We start from the raw sequence: 19,233 nt of genomic DNA on the forward strand, positions 1-19,233 counted from the left end.
ATCCTAATGTTATCATTCATTCAGTCTTTAGTATGTCAGCTGAGGGGTTAATTTAGGATTACTTTTTGTTCGTAGAACATAGAATTTGGTGTATTCTCAGGATTTTTGTTTCTAATCAGAAATAATGTCTTCGTGTTATAAAAAGCATTAAAATATATGCTGTTGGGTCTGGGGTTGTAGCTCAGTTGTAGAGCGCTTGTCTAGCATGTGAGGCCCTGGGTTTGATCCCTAACACCACATAAAACTAAATAAACATAATAAAGGTATTGTGTCCACCTATAACTAAAAATATTTTTAAAAATATGTGGGTCTGGGATTGTGGCTCAGCGGTAGATCGCTTGTCTAGCACATGCGAGGCCCTGGGTTCGATCCTCAGCACCACACAAAAATAAAATAAATACAACAAAGATATTGTGTCCAGTTACAACTAAAAAATAAATATTAAAAAAATATGTGCTATCTTTGTCAAACTAGGTGCCAATTATCTTCTATTTTCCATTTCATCTGTGGTGGTACTGGGGCTAGGAAGGGGAACAAGTCTTCTTACATTAAAGTGTGGCCTATTAACAATGAAAGGTAGAGTACTGGGCTGTGGTCCTGTTAACTGTTATAGTCTATAGAGGAATGTGATCTTCTCATCTATGGATTTCTTCTAACTGGTAAAGTCAGACTTTACTTATACTCCATGGATACCAGCAGAGAGGCACATCTCTTTTACTTTTTAATGTTAAAGACCACAGAAGCTCTCTAAATTAGCAGGGGGATTTACACAGCAAACTAGTGAAAAATGTTAAAGCTTTCATTAGCTGTGTGGTTTTAGCTGTCACTTTGGGACTTTTACACTCTTTCCCCTTCCTACCCTGCCTCCTGGAGGCAAACAGAAACACAGTGAGCATTGGAGCATTGGCTATAGAAATGCCTGTGAGGTCTCTGCCTACCTGTGCTGGGGATCTGGAATAGAAGTTCTGAAAAAGATAAGGGAGTTTCATGGGCTTGTGTTGGCAGCACAGAATTGGATGTGTGAATACAAATTCCACAAAGTTTCTCCCTTCTCTTAAAAATCTAAAAAAAAAAAAAAAGGCCGAGGAGTGTGGGAGTTCTGTCTTTTTCAAGAGTTGGACACAGTGGCTGCTAGCTTTGTTTTTCTTTCAGATTCAGGGACTTCCCTATTTGGAGTGGTTAGCATTTATGCCCCTTTTTTCCTGCCCCTCAGCACATGTGGCACCACTGGGTGAGGGAAGACACGTGACTTTCTCTGTACATGATGCAAATCAGTGCTTTATCATCTGAGAGAATGTAGGGCTGAAACACAAGGGCACTTGAACTCTCTCACTTGGGTACAGAGCATTAACGCCTTCAGCCCTCTGCTGGCAATGAGTTAAGGAACCCAAGTTAGCTTCTGAACCAAGTTTTTCCCTGGAGTAAACACAATGCATGCACTTGGCTAGGAGGTCAACTATTAAATACTGATTTCTTTTTCCCAGTAGTATCTAGGTATTTGTTTGTATTTAGACAGCATTTAAGTGAAAGAATTTAGACATTTAATCAAGTCAAACTCTATTATAAAAAAATAGGAAGATCTCATTATAGATTCACAGATCCATGTATTTGTGTGCTCAAGGATAATAATAATACTGGGATATGTTTCAGAGAAAAGAGATGAGTGAAAATAAGAAAAAAAATTAATGGATTCGAGCCCAAGTAAATGAAACTCTATTATTTAATTATAGTATCTGACTGTGAATATAAATGGGAGATGAGCAAGAATTTTTTCCTCCAGTTTGGATCATAGATTTCATGACTAAAAGGGAAAGTCTGTCACTTGAGCTATACTCTAGAGGTCTGATCCTTTGTAAAATGAATCAGGGAATATAGAAAATATTTTGGGAATTGAGGACAATCTCTTTTGTACACACTCAAGTATTTTTTAACATTTAAAGTGAGTTAAACTGCATAATATGGATAAATGCCTGTGTCCATCAAATTTACAACTCTGTGGTAACCTGGGTAGACTGAGGAGAAAACTCACTGATACACAGAAGACACACTAACTTAAAATTTCATGTGGAAACCTCTTGCAGGCTAGGGTCTGCAGTATCGATCGGGCCATTTATTTGTTATCTATTGCTACTTTTGGCAAGCGGGTAAGTTTAAACCCCAGTGTCCTGGTTAAATTCCAATGTAGATGAGTGATGATATTCCATCTGCCATGTTCTTATTTTGCCTTCCTTAAGGAAATGAAGCATAACTGAATTCCAAGCAGACTGTTGACATACTTTAGATAAAAAGTTAATATTTTTATCTTTTGTGATGCAGTTCAGTGTCATCAGACATTGGTTCTAGCTCAGCTTTGTCACTGATTCACCTGTGACCTTGTGAAAGTTACCCTCATCTCTCTGAAATTTATTTTCTGTGAAAGACGAACACTAGCTTAGATAATTGTTAAACCTACTTGCAATTTTAACAGGCTGTGAATTGTTGATGGTCCATGCCACGATAAATAAAATTAATGGAAAATTTTGTCTAGGACTTCAAAGACTTTTCAATTTCTATTCACTTTAATGAATTAGAAAAAACATTATCCTAGACATTAAGAGTTGTCTATTACAGAATAGTATAAGTCAAACTAACATTAGCCTTGGTGTTTCAAATCAAAGTCAGAATTTTTTTTCCCATTGACTTAATCCCAAATCACTTCTCACTTTCATTTTTTTTTTTTTAGGGGGTGTGGATACGTGTGTATTTCTACATGGGGGAAACCCAAGATAGTATTTCACATAGCTGTGTTTTTTGTGATATTTAAACTCCTCATTGATCAATCTCACCAATTTTCAGAAATACTCAATAAGGGCATGATACCTTGATTCACATACTTCACTTATATTTGTAAAATAATCACAGTAGCAGACTATAAGTTGTGCATATGGAATATCACATACTTACAGTAACCACTGAGAAGATGATACAAAGAGATACTAAAAAATACTACAAGTAAGCCGAAATTGAGTTATAAAAAATGTTAAAAGTAAGAAAAAGAAAGCAGAAATAGAAAATGGGGAGGGGACAGAGAAAACAAAAGCATAAAATTGCAGACTTCAGCCCTAATATATTAATAAACATATTAAATGTAAATGGTCCATATGTAACAATTAAAAGACATTGTGAGAGTGTATTACAAAACAGGTCTCAACTATGTTGCTTATACAAAACTCTGTTCAATGTAGTAATGTGGGTAGGTTTGAAAGTGAAAGAATGGAAAAGAAGGTATATAAAAAGATTATAAAGAAAAATCAAGAGTTGCTATATTAAGAGTCATCTTGAAAGCAAATTAAGTGCTAGGGACAGAGGATATAGCACCTAAGAGTTATACCACCAAAAAGTAGCTATCCTGAAAATCTGTGTGTACTAAATAACTGAGCTGCATAATCTATGAAACAAAAACTGAAAAAAAATGAAAATAAAAGACAAGATTCACCATTGTAGATGATGATCTACATCCTTTCAGCCTCACTCCTGTCCCGAAACATGGTGTAGCCAGATATGTCTTGCTTTTTCTAGTCATACTTAACAAGCTCTCAGCATAGGTCTATTGTACTTGCTTTTTCCTTTGCCTGCAAAGGGTGTCCCTTGCTTGGTCATTCATTTCATTCGGGTCTCTGCTCAAATGTCATCTTATCAAAGAAGTTTTTCTTGAAAAAACCATCCCAGTCATAATCTGTTCCCTTCCTTGATTTTTTTTTTCCTTCTCTCATCAGAAATAAATTCGATGCTTTAAATGTTCTGTATCTTGGGTAGGAACTTTATAATTCCCTGTTATGCTTTGCCACTTCGATAAGTTCTTCTGTGTATTTTATTTAAAAAATTAAACCAAACAATCGAATTTACTTTATTTATTTATTTATTGCTTCTGCTAATCACTCTGTATTCTGTTTAGACGATCTGACGATTCTTAAAGGGTTTTGGAGACATCGATGGACTATATTTTGTTGTGCTCAGTTTATTACAACCCTCTGGTATTTCCCCAAACAGATAAGATGTCAAAGCCTTAAGCCCATCTTTGCATACCATTAATCTGCCTCTAAATGACTTGGCTCTAATTCTCTTCTAGGCTTTTTAACCAGTGTGTGGTACAAAGATACACGTCAGGAGGACCCTTAGGAGTCGTGGACAAGCCTCCCCGCATGTGGCAGGTAGGTTTCTTGTGTATGTGTCTAAAAAATGTAACTTAATTTCTTCTTCTATAGCTGAACTGAAATTTCATTTGGATCCTCTGTTTAACCCTGTGTTAGCAATCTGATGCTGCATGTAGGTTCTAGATGAGTTTATGAAATGCTAAATCCTTGAGCAAATCCCAGCCTCTCAGCTGTCATTTCCATTAGTTGTGTCCATCTTCCCAACCCTTGTGTGTAGCTGTGGGCTACTGCTGAGGCACAGCTTGATCTATCTCCAAGGATTTCTGTTCTCCTTCTTTTAGCTTCTACCAGGATCCCTAGGTACCAAGAGGGCATGTTGTTGTTCCTGTTAAGCCAAAAGAAACTCTCTGGGATATTATAAACCTCTTTGTCCTTGCTTTGTTACTCTGAAGCATATGGTTCTTGTTCATGGCTTCTGTGCTGTAAGCTATGACACAGGGCCTTTTAAAAATCTGCTCAGGCCCATCTGCCTGAACACACTACCCAGCCATTTCTAAGGTCCAGCCTTCATGCTGGAAAGGAGTCTTTCCTCCCCTGTTTTTATTCCCCCCTTTATTGATATGTTTGGAGCTTATTTCTCTTTGTATCAGTACTTAAAACAAGTACAACTTGGAAATCAAACACAATATATTTTTTAATCTGCAGCTTTTTTGTTTTGTTGTTTAATATGTTGAAGAATAGCAGATATCTCCTTGCCTTTGGGTGAAATGTAAGTCTCAGGCAGGGTCTGTCCTTAAGGTTCACTCCTAGCCTAAAAGACAATCCTCTGGGCATCTGTCACTAAAATAATCTCCAGTTACAAACTAGAGTGTCCACTATCACCACAGACATAGCTTCAAATTTAATATCCAATTGTCTTGTCTCCCCAGTCTGGGCCCCATTTTTAGGTTAGTCTATTACAATGGGAGAGGGCATGTCATTTTCTTTGTCTTCCATTGACTCCCCCACTTCCTAGTTGCTATTGTTGAAACTTTGGTGTTGGAATATGGGCAAGAGGGAAAAAGCAGCTCTGGGATCCTATTTACATCAGTGCTGTGTGTAGCTGGCCCTTTGCTTTCTGGGCCTGGCAGATATTTAAATCTGACTTCTACTTGGCCCCTTATGGGGGACTTTGGTGGCTCCACCGTTCAGTCCATCTGGCTTCAGCTCTCCTCACTTGGGCAGGGCTTTTCCTTCAGCTGTTGGTTCCCTTCTCAGCTATTGGTTTCCTACTCAGCTATTGGTTTTTAGACAATCCATTCTCCAGGGACTTCACTGTTGTCTCTCAGATGCTTCTAGGTGGTCTTCTTAGATGTCATTCTGGCTGCTTTCATGTGAGCCCCACATGCTCAGTGGAAACGTGAATCTTACAAACTCCGCATGCAGGAAGGGGTACAGGTACTTCTCAGATTCCAGAGTCCCTCCTTGCCCAACCTCTTGTCCTCCAGATTTCTAAGGTGGAAGCTTGTCTGAAGACCACTGGGTCTCCCAAACTCTAGAGAATACATCTAGAACTTCCAAATTATACTTATGAAGCCTCTCTAAAGACTTAGGGAAAAAGTAGCCCCTTCCATCTCTCTTGCTTGGCACAAGGTGAACCCTGCCAGAGGGCATCAGCTGTATTCAAGAACTCCTCTGGAAAGCTTCTCCTCATCTCTTTTTATCCTTGACATAAACGATGTTAACTTTTAGAGCCATTCAATTAATTCTCAATTTCTTTTAATATGGGTGTTTTGTTCTTTACTTTGGAATTCGTATCTGTTTGGTGAAGGTCCCTCAGTCGAATTTTCCAACCTAACATCTGGTCATTCTACCCATCATAGGTTGGGGCAGAGGAGTGGAGAGTGACAGCCAATAAGGTTGTGACCACCCCAACCCCATGCTGATCCTGGATCCCACTAATGTCTTGACAAACTTAATTTTTTTTTTTTACTTAGAGGGTCTATGTCTGCTCTTAACGTGGTTCACACATGGGAGGATCTTTTCTGAGCCAGTTTTCTGTACATGGAAATCATCCCAGATTCCCAGAGGGCACAATAATCAACCCTCCTTTGCCCCATGCTTCCTTCTCTGCCAGTAGTGTTCTATTGCTGTGAGGACAGACTGTAACTACTTGGCTGACTGACGAGGAAAGAAGCAAGACCTAAGGAAATGTGGCAAATACTTCCAATATCATGTTCCATGTGATGATAAAATATTGCTTACTCTTTTCGAGCACCTACCATGAGACTTTTTAATCTTTTTAATAGCACTGAACATTTTAGATTAAGAATTTAGCATTTGAGGAGACCAGATATATTAGTTTTTTAGGACTACCATAATAAAGAACCACAAATGGGGCGACTAAAACAACAGGAATTTATTGTCTCACAATGACAGAGGTTAGAACTCTGAAATCAGTATATCTACAAGTTTGGTTCCTTCTATAGTCTGTGAGGGAAGGATCTGTACTTCCTTTTTTTTTGGCTTGGAGATGACCATTTTCTCCTTATGTCTATTTAAAAAAAATTTTTTTTGTATATGGACACAATAACTTTATTCAGTTTTTATGTAGTGCTGAGGATCCTTAGTAGTTAATTGCCTCAGATATATTGTTATAGTGACATGTGCTTCACATGTGCCAGACAAACACTCTACCATTGAGCCACAAAGCCAGCCCCTCGCTATGTCTCTTGACATCATTTCTCCTTATGTATGGGCTATGATTTGAATGAATGTTGCCCCCAAAGTCTGTGTTAAAAGGCTTGATATCCAGGGGACACCGTTGAGAGGTGATAGAATCTTTGGAAGGTGGGGACTTGTGGGAAGTCACCAAGGGCATGTCTCCAAAAGAGATTGTGGCACCCTGACAGTCCTTTCTTTTTTATTTCTTGACTCATGATGTGAGCAGTTTGCTCCACTGTGTGCTTTTGCCACAATGTTCTACCCTTGACAGACGCCCAAAACAGTGTGACTGAATGATCTTGGACTGGAACCTCCAAAACCATGTGCCAAAATAAACTTTTTCTCTTTATTAGTGAATTGCCTCAGATATTTTGTTATAGTGACAAAAAGCTGACTAATGAACCATGTCTACCACTATGTCCAAATTCCCTGTTTTATAAGGACACCAGTTATATTGGATTAGAGTCCATACGAATGACCTCATTTTAACTAATTACATTTACTATGACCCTCGTTCCAAATTAGGACACATTTTGAGGTACTGGTATTAGATCTTCAACCTCTGAATTTTGGATGTTGTTGAGGGGGACGATTCAATTCATAATACTGGGGCCCACAGAGGCTCAGTTACTTCATGACTGCATAGACTTTGAAGTGTCAGTTCAGAGATTCTGTGCATAACTTTTTGACTTTAAAACTTGCATTGTATTCATGATACTATGCTTCACCTTAGGGAACTGTACAGGCAGATAGACTTATGCACCAAGGAGGATGCTGTCTGTCCCATAAACAGCCACAAAGGCTGGGTGTGGCATAATCCCGCCCAGGAAAGGAGCTCTCACTGAGGTCATATGATGGGTAGCTTCATGTCTAAAAAAAAAAAAAAAAAAAAAAATACAAGCCCTCCATGTCTGTGGAGAGATCCAAACTAATACCATTGTACCAGTGGCTAGAGAATGAATTTATGCTTGAACTCAAGATACAGATCATGCAGGATCCCAGTGGTTCAGCTACTATAGTGGTACAGCTTGAGTGTGGTGATGTGGTGGTATTATTCCTTTGGCCTGTGGTTTGCATTTTTGGTGCTCTTGACCTATATTCATATCTAAATATGCTGTGTGTGTGGTCTCTTTCACATAGGGGATATTTAAACAATGTGTAATAAAACAACATATCTAAATCATGCAAAAGAAAAGGAATAAACAGTTTGCAATGAAGTTCCTGCAGGCATTTTCTGGATAATGATAATGATAGCCTCACTAGAAAAGAGTAAAATATGTTCACTTCAGTGGGGATTATATTTAGGAGAATTATCAGATTGTTGTGAATATTTTCCTTTTAAAAACAACTCTTAGTTCATCCTAGGTGGGAGATAGGAATTACAACAGTGACTTGGAAACATGGCTTTATGCATATGAACATAATTTGAGTCTTGTAATATTTGTCACTGTTTTATTCCAGATGGTAAAAAATTTTTATTATTCCTTTCAGTTAAGGCCTGAAGTATATGCCTAAAGAAATGTCCATTATAAGATTTTTCTTGCCAAAACTCTAATGGATGCTCACTTACTGAGAAATGTGTGTATTTTAGTGAAGCAGCACTAAGGATATTTAGCTAATTGTGTACAGGGATCTAAACATGATTTCAAGCAAGGGAGACTGTTGGACATGTAAATAAGTCTGGCACAGGTGTGCGGGTTTTAAGAGAATTGGTTAGAAGATCTAGTAAAAATTAGAGTCAGTTTCAAAGAATTGTTTTATTATAAATTAAGTTTCCAATTATAAAATAAATACAGTCATAAATATTTTTAAATAAGGGTCAAAAATAGCTTTTTTTTGTATACACTCATGTGCTATATAAGGACATTTTGGTCAACAAAAGACTGCATATATGGCAGTAGTCCTACAATATTATAAAGTAGCAGAAAAATTTCTGTCACCTAATGAGATTGTAGTCATCCTAATGTCAAAGCACAATGCATTACTTCCATGGTGGAGGTGATGCTTGTGTTAATAAACCCACTTCACTATTAACTGTGTAAAAATATACAGCACGTGAATTTAGATACAGCAAGTTATACTTGATGATAAGAGAATATGTTACTAGTTTATGTACTTACCGTACTATTCTTTTCATCATTATCTTAGAGTGTACTCTTTCTACTTAAAATAAAAACTAGTATCCCGTGTTATATGGGCTAAAGCCTCAGACATATGTTTACCATATTTCTGCATTAAGAGACCCCATCGAGTGATTGACTTAACACCATCTAGATTTGTGTAAGCATACTCTATGATGTTCACACATGGACAAAATCATCTAATGATCAGAACATATTCCTATCCTTAAGCAGTGTGACTGTATTTGCTTCTCTTCCTTCTTCATTCATACCTACAACTGAGAATTACTGAGCACTTACTTCATGTAGCACTTAGGAACTAGAGAAGGCTAGGACAAAGTTTCTGCCCTTAAGCAGCTTTTAATTTATCAGGAGAAACAATGAATGAGTTCTTATATTAAGTGATAAATGCAGTACTGTGGTGGGTGGTCAAAGAAGTTGCTCTTAACTCTATTGTCAGGTCTGGGAACGCTTTAAAAGGTAAGTTGGGATAGAAACTCCAGTAGAAATCTGTTAGCCAGAAAAGAGGAGAAAATATATTTCACTTAGAGAGAAGGACATCTGCTAAGGTATGGGAAGATGGAAATAACATTACAAGGAACTGTAAATAAAGCAGCATGTCTGGAACAACAGAGAATGAGATTGGAGAAGTAGGTGGGGGTGATATCATGGGAGGATTTGTGCCAATTATCCTATTGGCAAGAAAGGTTTTCAAGTAGGGAAGGAATATGTTTAGAATTTCATTTTAGAAAAATTAATCTGCAGCAATATGATTAGATGGAGAACTTAGAAGTTACAAACTTCAGGAACTAAGAGATTGGTAAGGAGCCAGATATACCAAAAATCTGTTATAATACTTAAATAAATGAAGCTTGCGTGGGCCCCTAGCAATATTTTGGTAGGGACCCTAAAATATGCTTTCATGATGTATGTTTTTATAAATTTGCAAAGATCCAAGGTTTGAACCTCAGTCAGTTATGAGTTTCTCTTTCCATACTGCCTCTTCCTTCTATTATCTTTCATTAATGAGTGACATTGTAATCCCCACACAAATTTCATATTGACTATTTTGTATTATTGTTTTTTGACTCCAAAATTGTATAAGCATAAAGCCTCACAAATGCAAATCCAGCCCTAAGCTGATATTGTAATGATGACAGTTTCTTAAAAGAGAATTAGAGCTATGGAGATGCAAAAAGAAAAAGGTAGGAAGACTAAATGGAAGGAATTATTGGCTAGGCTAGTGAGTTGCTGAATTTTTTAAATGAAAGGCTAGAAAAGGATAGTGCCACGATACCTCATTTCTATAACTTGGTGAGTGGTAGGTCCATTAATAAGAAAAAGGAAAAAAAATAAGGCAGGTCACCATTGTAAATAACATTTTATTGAATATCTTTGTGTTTTTAAAAATATTTTTCTATTTACAGAAGTGGATTTACTATGTCAAAATGTGTAAATATTTTAACACATTTTGTTATCTGTTATCAAAGTACTTTCCAGAAAAGTTGTGCCATTTAAAACTGTTGCAATTAATGTAGAAATAACTTTTCTTGTCCATATTACAACTAGCTCTGAGCATTATAATTTTAATTTTTTCAGACTAAATGATTGGGTAAAAGTGGTACCTCCTTTTCATTTTACTTGAAGTGAGATAAAGACCATTCATTATTGTGAGTTGTCTGCAAGAATCATTTTTCTGAATGTAGATACTGTGGTCTTTTCCTGGAAATGGTTTAGGAAGCATTAGGAGGCAGTAATAAGTCTTCCATGTAAGACTTATGTACTGTAAATGCATATACACTACATATGTATATTATAAAGGCTAGAAATGGATAGAGCTAAAGCAATTATTGAAAATCCAGATTGTTTTAGACCAGGTATAGGCAAACTTTTTCTGAAAAGGGCTAGAGTATATATTTCAGACTTTGTAGGCTATGGGCAAAATTGAAGATATTGTGTACTTTAAGAATGAAAAACAATTTGAGTCAATTTTTTATTGATGTAATTTAAAACATTATAATAATTGAACAAGTTAATTTTTATACTAAAAGTTCATTAATGAGAAAAGTCTTTATTCTTTCCTTACCCTTCTTTAAAAACTTTGATGTGTCAGATAATTCATGTACTACTTATTAATGGTTTTTGTGGCAAGGCCACTCAATTCCTATAGTTTCAAGAAAGAAAGGAAGGAAGAAAAAAGATAGGAAATACAATGAAAAAACAGGAAAATCTTTAATAAGTCATTGCACCCACTTCAGAGATTTGGCCGTCTACCTTTAAGTTTCATTGATTCCTAAATATAAGACCTCTTTTCAGTTAAACTCTTAATGAATTGTTGGGAATATCAAATCTTCAATAAGTTTACCTTCTTTTATGAGTATGCTGAATTAAAAATTGGACATAAGATTAAATATTGGATTGAAAATTCAGATTTTATCTTTTTTAATCAGTATGAGCACAAATATTTTTTCTATTGCATGATCAAATATTAAAATAGAACAAACACAAAATGAAAACCTTACTTTAAATAATTTAGCAAACTTTCCCTATATCACTAGTGTATAGAAAATTATGATTTAATATTTTGTTTAATGGAAAACGTCATGCTGTATCTATATATACAATATATGCTACATGCCTTTTTTTAGAGAGAATGTATTGTTAGATTGCCATTTGTATGTTGTTCAGAAAAAAATTACATCACCATTAATTTTGGAGTTATTTGCTTATTTATTTCTATAGACTCTTTGGAAAATAATGTTCCAAATTTATGCCTCCATAGTCTTCCTGACAGTGGCCAATTTAATATAACCACAATCATATGTGCGTTTTTCTCAATCTTTTTTTTTATTATTTTAGCTGCTGACATATATGGCCATATAAAATTTGTTTAATTTAACATTTCTTCTGTACTTCAGATGTGAAAGATCTTTGTGTTTTTAGAAAATTTGTACTAACAGTTTTATAATTCCAGGAACAAAATTTACTCCAAATGTTGTTCTTTTACATTTTCCATTGAATTCTCCAGTTACTATTAATTGCCAGTGGGACTTGTGTCTTTGTGTTAGTCACCTTTCCATTACATAATAACTACCTGGAGATAATAAACTTTTAAAGAAAAAAAGATTTATTTGGGCTCACAGTTTTGGAGGTTTCAGTCTGTGATCAATTGCTTTGGGCCTGTAGTGAGGCAGCACATCATGACTGGAGCACATGGTGGAGCAAAGCTGCTCATCTCATGACCAGAAAGTGAAAAAAGGAAAAAGAGGAAGGGATCAGGATCTCACAGACTCCATCAAGGGCATGCCTCCAATGACCTAAAACCTCCCAGTGGGTCCCATCTCTTAAAATTTTTGCCTCCTCTCAACTGGGCCAAGTTCGAAAATAAGCCTTGACAAATGGACTTTTGGAGGACATTCCAGATCCTAACAATAGCAGGCTTGGAACAGCTCTCCATCAGTTGATGTTTTTAATCACAATTATTGAAAAGCATCTGACATTCCTAGACAAATTTGCTGAATTAGAGAAGGAATAAATTCTTTCACAGGAGATGAAGCTAAATATCTGGGCCCTTCTTCCTGAGGGTCATTTCCTAGGTCTGGGGTAAAGTACCAAGCAGTGTGTTCATATGGCTGCATAATTTTTGTAAAATTTGAAAAATAAGCTATTTTTATGTAGCCATTTGAGATTGGTGCCTCTACTTCAGTCTCCCTTCTGTAGCTCTCCTGAGTGGGGATGACATTGGTGGAGTGTCTACCAAACTGGGGATACAGTGATTTTAAATGATGTGAGGTATATTTACATTGTTTACAAACACTTCTATGTATAGTGATGCTGTTGATATGTGTCTGCCTTGGCAAAATTTAGATGTGGGGCCAGAGGTCATATTTCCCTAGGAAAATTTCCTGCAGCACTGGCAGCTCATGTATGCATGCGGTGGGAGAGAAACTAGGTTTGAAATATACAGAGTCATAATTCACTGTAGCTAAACTATGGAACCTGCCCTTCAGTAGATAAATAGGTAAAGAAAATATGGTATATATACACAATGGAATAAAAAGAAATGAAATTATGGCATTTGCTGGTAAATGGATGAAACTGGAGAATATCATGCTAAGTGAAATAAGCCAATTCCAAAAAACACAAAAGCCCAATGTTCTCTCTGATATGCGGATGCTAACTCACAATAAGGAGTGGGGGCTGGGGGTAGAGATAAGGAAGAATAGAAGTGCTTTGGATTAGACAAAGGGGACTGAGGAAAGGGAGGGAGAATAGGAATAGGAAATATAGTAGAATGAATCAGACATTACTTTCCTATGTTCGCGTATGAATACATGATCAATGTAATTCTACATCATGTACAACCAGAACGGAAAGTTGTACTCTATGTATGTATAATATGTCAAAATACACTCTACTGTTGTGCATAACTAAAAATAACAAACAAAATATACACATACATTATCAAATTATAACTTTACAGGCATACAATTTACTATTTGTCACTAACACCTTAATTAAGCTCTTAGAAATAATTCAAAAACAAAATCATACAGAGGCAAAAGCTATTCAGTGTAAAAATCTTTCCTTTTATTAGATGTGCAATGTTATCAGCAGAGAATTTGGGTTTGTCAGTGCCTAGTCAACATAGAAGTATTTAATGCTTTTTATACTATTATTAATGATCAAGTATGTTCTTCTTCCTTGATAGATATTTCACAAATAGAATTTTTCAAAATTTTGGGGTACAAATTCATAGCAGTAATACAAACATTAGCGGTACTGTGTGTGCACTTGCATGTTTTCTGAATCTCAGTTATGAATAGTTAAAAATCAAACTTGATTAAACTTACTGGATAAAAGGATAAACCTGGATAAAAGGATGAAAACTTTCCTTATTATCTCTATTAAAAAATGATACTTGGAAAAGGCAATCAGTATGCAGTCAACAACTGTAGAGGAAGAGGCATTGTAAGACGCCTGGTTAGGGAGCCAGTCAATGTGAGTATTGTGGGTTTTGTGCTTTTTTTCTAAATGTGGTGTTATTTGTGGGATATCTCAGAATTTTAAAGTTCTTTGTTTTTTTTTCCATGATAAATATTCACTTTATATTTTTAATTTATAGTCTTTCTAAAATTGCATGAGCTTTGGGTCTCCATAAAAACCTGGATCCACAGAATAAACATTTATTAAATGTTTGGACACCATGAAGGTAAAGGTCACTTTCAGACTACCACAGAGTCTAAGATGTATTTATTACTTGTTAGGTTTAGAGTTGAGTATGTCTTTGTCATAGCACATAGTTTTGTTCAGTGATGATTGGTACTTTATGTAGACATTAAATAACGTCTGTAAGTTGTAGCTAAGAATAATTTCTATCTTTTCAGGATCTTGAGGTGATAAAAATCATTCCTGCCACAAAGCATTTTCTTACAGGGAAAAAAAAAAACATGAAAAGTCTTTGATTTAATCTGGGATTTGATATATGGAAATAATACTTAATCATTTCCCTTAATTCTTTTATCTCATTTGACTTGTCCAAGAAAGTGGAAGGAAGGAAGGAAAGACGGAAAGAGGGAAGGAAGAAATGAAGAGAGAAATGGAAGGAGTGAAAAGCAAATAAAGTAGAAGTCAGATTTGATCATATTGAACCATGGTAGACTGGTAGGAAAGTCTAAACAGATGCCTCAATTTCTGAAAAGTGATTAGGACATAATTAGTCAGTGATACTTTTGGGAAGGTCGCAAGGAACCATCAGGGCATCCATTCATTCACTTGGATGAAAATCACTAAATCATCCAGATAGCTAGATTCCAATGGAAATTTATATAACTAGTATCCTTCAGTGCATTAATTATGGGTTGATGGTCCTCAACCCATGTTTTAAACAACTCCTGGTTCCAGAGTCATACTGAAAACATCTCAGAGTATCAAGCCCACTGTAGACACAGTTTACACTTTAACATTTTAGTAATCATCTCAAAAAGGACTGTGTCTTCAGCATCTCTGTGCTCACCATCTGCAGGTTATACCTGAAAACCAGGCATACACCACACACATGCAGACAATCCCTTTGAAAGCAATCATTTTAATCACACAAATGGACAGGAGATCACAAAGACACATCTGGGGGAAAGCGTTCTTCCATGATTCACCTGATTACTTCTAGGTGTATAGACTGATGGTGAGAACAGGGTCAACTGAAGGAAGCCTGTGCCCAGAGCTGGTGCGTGAGCCAGTGGGAGTGGCTGCTGGGCCAGCACTGACAGGGTTAACCAGCCTTGCCAGCATGAACAATGGAAACTGGGCAGCTCTAAATGAAATGAGCTGAATATTTCATTCGGCCACTCAGCTGCCTGCTCCAATTGCCTCCTTTACTAAAATAAGAGCTTAATCTAAAGTGACAACAACATCAGTTTCTGTGTGCTCCAGTCACACTGAACATGACTTCCTTAACATAAACACTATTTACATGGACCGTCTGGATATAGCAGGGAATCAGGAGCGTGCCCAGCTAAGACACAGGGTACAATGAAGGACGAGGAGCAGGCAGCTGAGAATTAACATCAGCAAATGAAAGCCTGACCCTCAGAGGGCATGTCCCTGATACGTTTTAAAATGAGAGAGCATTGCACCAGTAACCTCAGCCTTTGTAAAGACTATGCCATTTAAAATAAAATAGCACCTTTTCAGTTTAGATACTTAACCAAATGCATTATGTCTGACCCATTTTCCAACTTCTGTGTCACGAGAGGATGGATCCCTAGCTGCAATTATTAGAATCTTTCAAACAATTGCAACCAATAACCTCCCTCCCCAGACTCCTTCTCATAGCAGCATGTACTTCTTGGAGATAAAGAGGGCATTCCATTCTGGGAGGGCAGGCCAGCCAGAGATGTCAGGGGAGTAGGAGAGAAGATGTGACCTTTGAACTGAAGGCTTTGATGTAGCTGTTAGTAGTACCCAGGAAATCCCAGGTTGAAAGTGGCTTTTAGCTGGAGAGTCTGGAAGATTAGAAATCAGGGTACGATGAGGTACTAACCAGTCGGGGACCAGAAACTACCACAAGTTACTTATTTCCAGCACCCTAGAGTAGATATCGAGGTAGACATCAATCCTGAATATGCATCTTTGATGGTGTCTTTTCATGAATAGAATGCTTTTCACTATACTAGCAACCTCTGGAATTTTAAGGATCATAACATGTAGAAATAGTTAACTTAGCTGTATTAGAATTATTGCCAGTTATTTAAATTTAGTGATTTTTCATCCAAGTTCATGGATAAGAAAAGTAAAGCATATAGAACTTGCTCACATATTTGAAACCATGCAGCAAATCAGAGAGTAGCAATAAGGGAAGAGAATATGTAGGTTGTTTTTTGTTTTGTTTTGTTTTTTGTTTTTGGTCAATTATTTCAGCTTTAAGTCACCATAATGCTCTCCTTTCTAAAATGGCTATTAAAATTTCTTTCAGTTAAACCTTCTAAAAGACTTATACCCATTGCACATTTGTGATTTCTGGGCCCTAAAGACTGCTACTGAAAAACAGTAGCTTTTTTTTTTTGTACAGGACAATGATATTTGTCCTTGTTCTCACATTCTGTGTCTGAGTAAGTGTCCTTGCAGTTTGGTTATGTGTGTGTACTGGGGGTGGATTTCACCCAGAAAGGGTGGCCTCCCTAGGTGGGGTGGGATAGGAGTGTGTCCCGCTAGGATGCGAGAAGTATGGAGTGGCTGCTGGTTTAGCAGCAAATCAATATGCACTGGAGAGTACAGACCAAGTAAAAGAGGGCTTAGATTGTATTTTTGGTTCTTCATTGATAGTGGAGTACAAGTGGATTCCTCCTAAGAAGAAGAATTCCTTCCACACTTATTTTCCCAAGCCATGAGCCAAGCAGACAGACGACAAGCCTTCACAAGCTCTCCTCATTCTGAAGGTTTTTGGATCTTTGTAGTTCCCATGCCTGCAGTAGTATAGGGATGTGATGGAAGTTTTTAGATAAAATTATTATTCACAAAAGAATAAATGGACTAATTGTTTCCTACCAGTATTTTTTTTCCTAAGAAAAAGGATAGTGAGTGATGGGAAGAAAAATAGGATCATCAATATCTAGCTGGCCTTTGTAGGATGCCCATTAATCAACAACCATCTACTGAGAATCTAAGAAATCATCAAGCATTATGTTTAGAAGATAGAAGTTTTTCTTTGGCTTCTTGAAGCCCACCATTTAGTGACAATATTTATAAGAATTTAAAAAAGAAAAAAAAAATTGACTTATGTGGAAGGCCAGTATCATGAGTGTGAAAAAGTGCCATTTTTGTTGTTTAAGGGCACACCTGTCTACTGTGTTGTCATCTTCATTTTAACCTAAGGAGAATGTGAACATGAAGATAGAGGACCAAAAACCTTTTCCCACCACTTACTGAACAGCTTTCAGGTACTATTCTTGGTGTGCTCCCCAAAGAATTAAACACATTTCCTCACAATCTAAAGGGAATGCAAACACTTGTAAAAATAATAGTCATACAACTTGATAAGTGCTTTGATAATAAGATCAAAATCAAATGCTTAGATTGGAAGAGTTGGGATATAACCATACCTGTCCTGTGAGACCTCTTGAAATGGCAACGACCTTGACACCTACCCCCAGTAGTGGCAGGTACTTTCCTCAGCCTGCTCTGAGCATCAGTAGGGAACAGAAACAGCAGTGGTGGGGGTCACTCCTGGCACAAGTTAGGCTTAGGAGGGAGCCTCTGCTCTGAGGACCAGAATCCGTGGGATTTGCTGAAGAGCTTTGGGAGGCAGTTCTGTATCTCATCTTTGCTTCTCTCTGCTGAGATTCTTGATGATCTCTGTTTTTCCTGCTCAGGTGAGGATGGGCTTGCCTTCCCTAGGTGGGAAGGGGCAAAAGTAGCTAGAGTGTGAGTTGCAGGCTTTCTTTTATTGTAACCCATTCGGAAGAATTTCAGGGCTTTGATGAGAAAATGCTTGAAACAGACTCAGGCAGCCTGCAAAGTCTCTTGCATATTCTTTCGGTCACCTTTCCCCTAATTAATTAATAGTGTGGTCAGGTCTCAGTGCTGGGTACTATTGTGAAGCCACTCATAGTTATAAATTTTCCCAGTGCAGGATGTTTTGAGAACATTTTGCCATCCTTATCTTCATGTAGGTGCCTTCCCTGTGAAATTAATCATAAAAAATCCTTTCTGTTGTCTGTTGCTCTTTTTATTTTAAACCTTTGGAAAAAGATATATCTGTTATGTATGTTGTATTTTGTTTTACTTTCTTTTCTCGTCTTTGAAAATTGGGAGACAAAGTGTTTTTCTTTTTTTTTTTTTTTAACTGATACCTAAATCGTACATGGTAATGAGGGAGACATGTAATGTTTTGACACATGTATATGTTGCATGATGTTTACATCTGGCTAAACATATTTATCTCCTCAAACATTTGTCATCTCTTTATGGTGAAAACTTTCAAAATTCTTTCTGTTAGCTGTTTGAAATGTAAAGTACATTTTTGTTATCTACAGTCACCCTACCGTGTAAAGCACAAAGTTTCTTATAGCTAAAATTGAAGATAGTGTCATCCCATGATTTTTTTTAAAGAATAGAAGAGTTTTTGCCATTTTTAAAAGTATCATTTTCAAGCTGAGCACTAGTTTTCATGAAAAGGACCATGTTTTAAAGCATGAAACTTATATAAGATTTTGTGTCTTTTAAGTTTCTGCTTAATCACTTAATTTTTTTTTAGTATAAATTTTACATAGTAAATTACTAGCAGAAAAATCAACTGTACACATCTCATCATTCAAGTATCTAGTTTTTTGGAGAGGGTTGAAGTGGGTGATAGATTCAGTACAGATGATCCTAAAGCTGTTTATCCTCCAATCCCTTGCAGAACCCTTCTTTATAATACTGGGTTGTCATTCTGTTATCTCCGACCCTGATTGGCCTGCAATTGCATCCCATTGGCAGGACCACAACCCAAAAAGTCAGCATCGTGATTTTGCAGCAGCTGTTTCTGCAGAAGGTAAATGCCGTACAGATATTGATGAGCTGGCTAATTTGTTTAGTAGACAGAATTTAGAATGGGGAACAGGATTTGTCTGCTAGCTGTCATCATCCATCAGCCCCAGGCTGCCCCAGGCAGTAGGTTTGCTTTTTGCCAGCTTCTAATTTTGCTTTATTTTTCCTTAGCTTCAATCTACTTTATTCATTTATTATAATTGGGAGAGTGTTGGTTGAGATAGAAAAGGAAAAAAAAAATACTCGTG

The 19,233-nt window shown here is 36.8% G+C and overlaps 1 protein-coding gene across 16 annotated transcripts in view; it reads left to right on the plus strand.

Annotated features, from left to right (window-relative positions):
- Nucleotides 1-19,233, plus strand: part of Sox5 (SRY-box transcription factor 5) — a 960,217-nt gene that overhangs the window by 134,899 nt on the left and 806,085 nt on the right. For 13 of the 16 annotated variants that reach the window (XM_071610082.1, XM_071610083.1, XM_071610079.1 and 10 more), the window contains one exon: nt 4,109-4,190. The exons of 1 other annotated variant lie outside the window; for it this stretch is intronic. The gene's annotated coding sequence lies outside the window, so the exon portion shown is untranslated. Of the gene's footprint in view, nt 1-4,108; nt 4,191-17,286; nt 17,395-18,935; nt 18,990-19,233 lie in introns of those variants that run through there. 2 more of the 16 variants (XM_071610077.1, XM_071610086.1) reach the window with 2 other exon arrangements.

The sequence above is a fragment of the Marmota flaviventris genome, chromosome 3 (genome assembly GCF_047511675.1).
Source record: "Marmota flaviventris isolate mMarFla1 chromosome 3, mMarFla1.hap1, whole genome shotgun sequence".
NCBI lineage: Eukaryota > Metazoa > Chordata > Mammalia > Rodentia > Sciuridae > Marmota > Marmota flaviventris.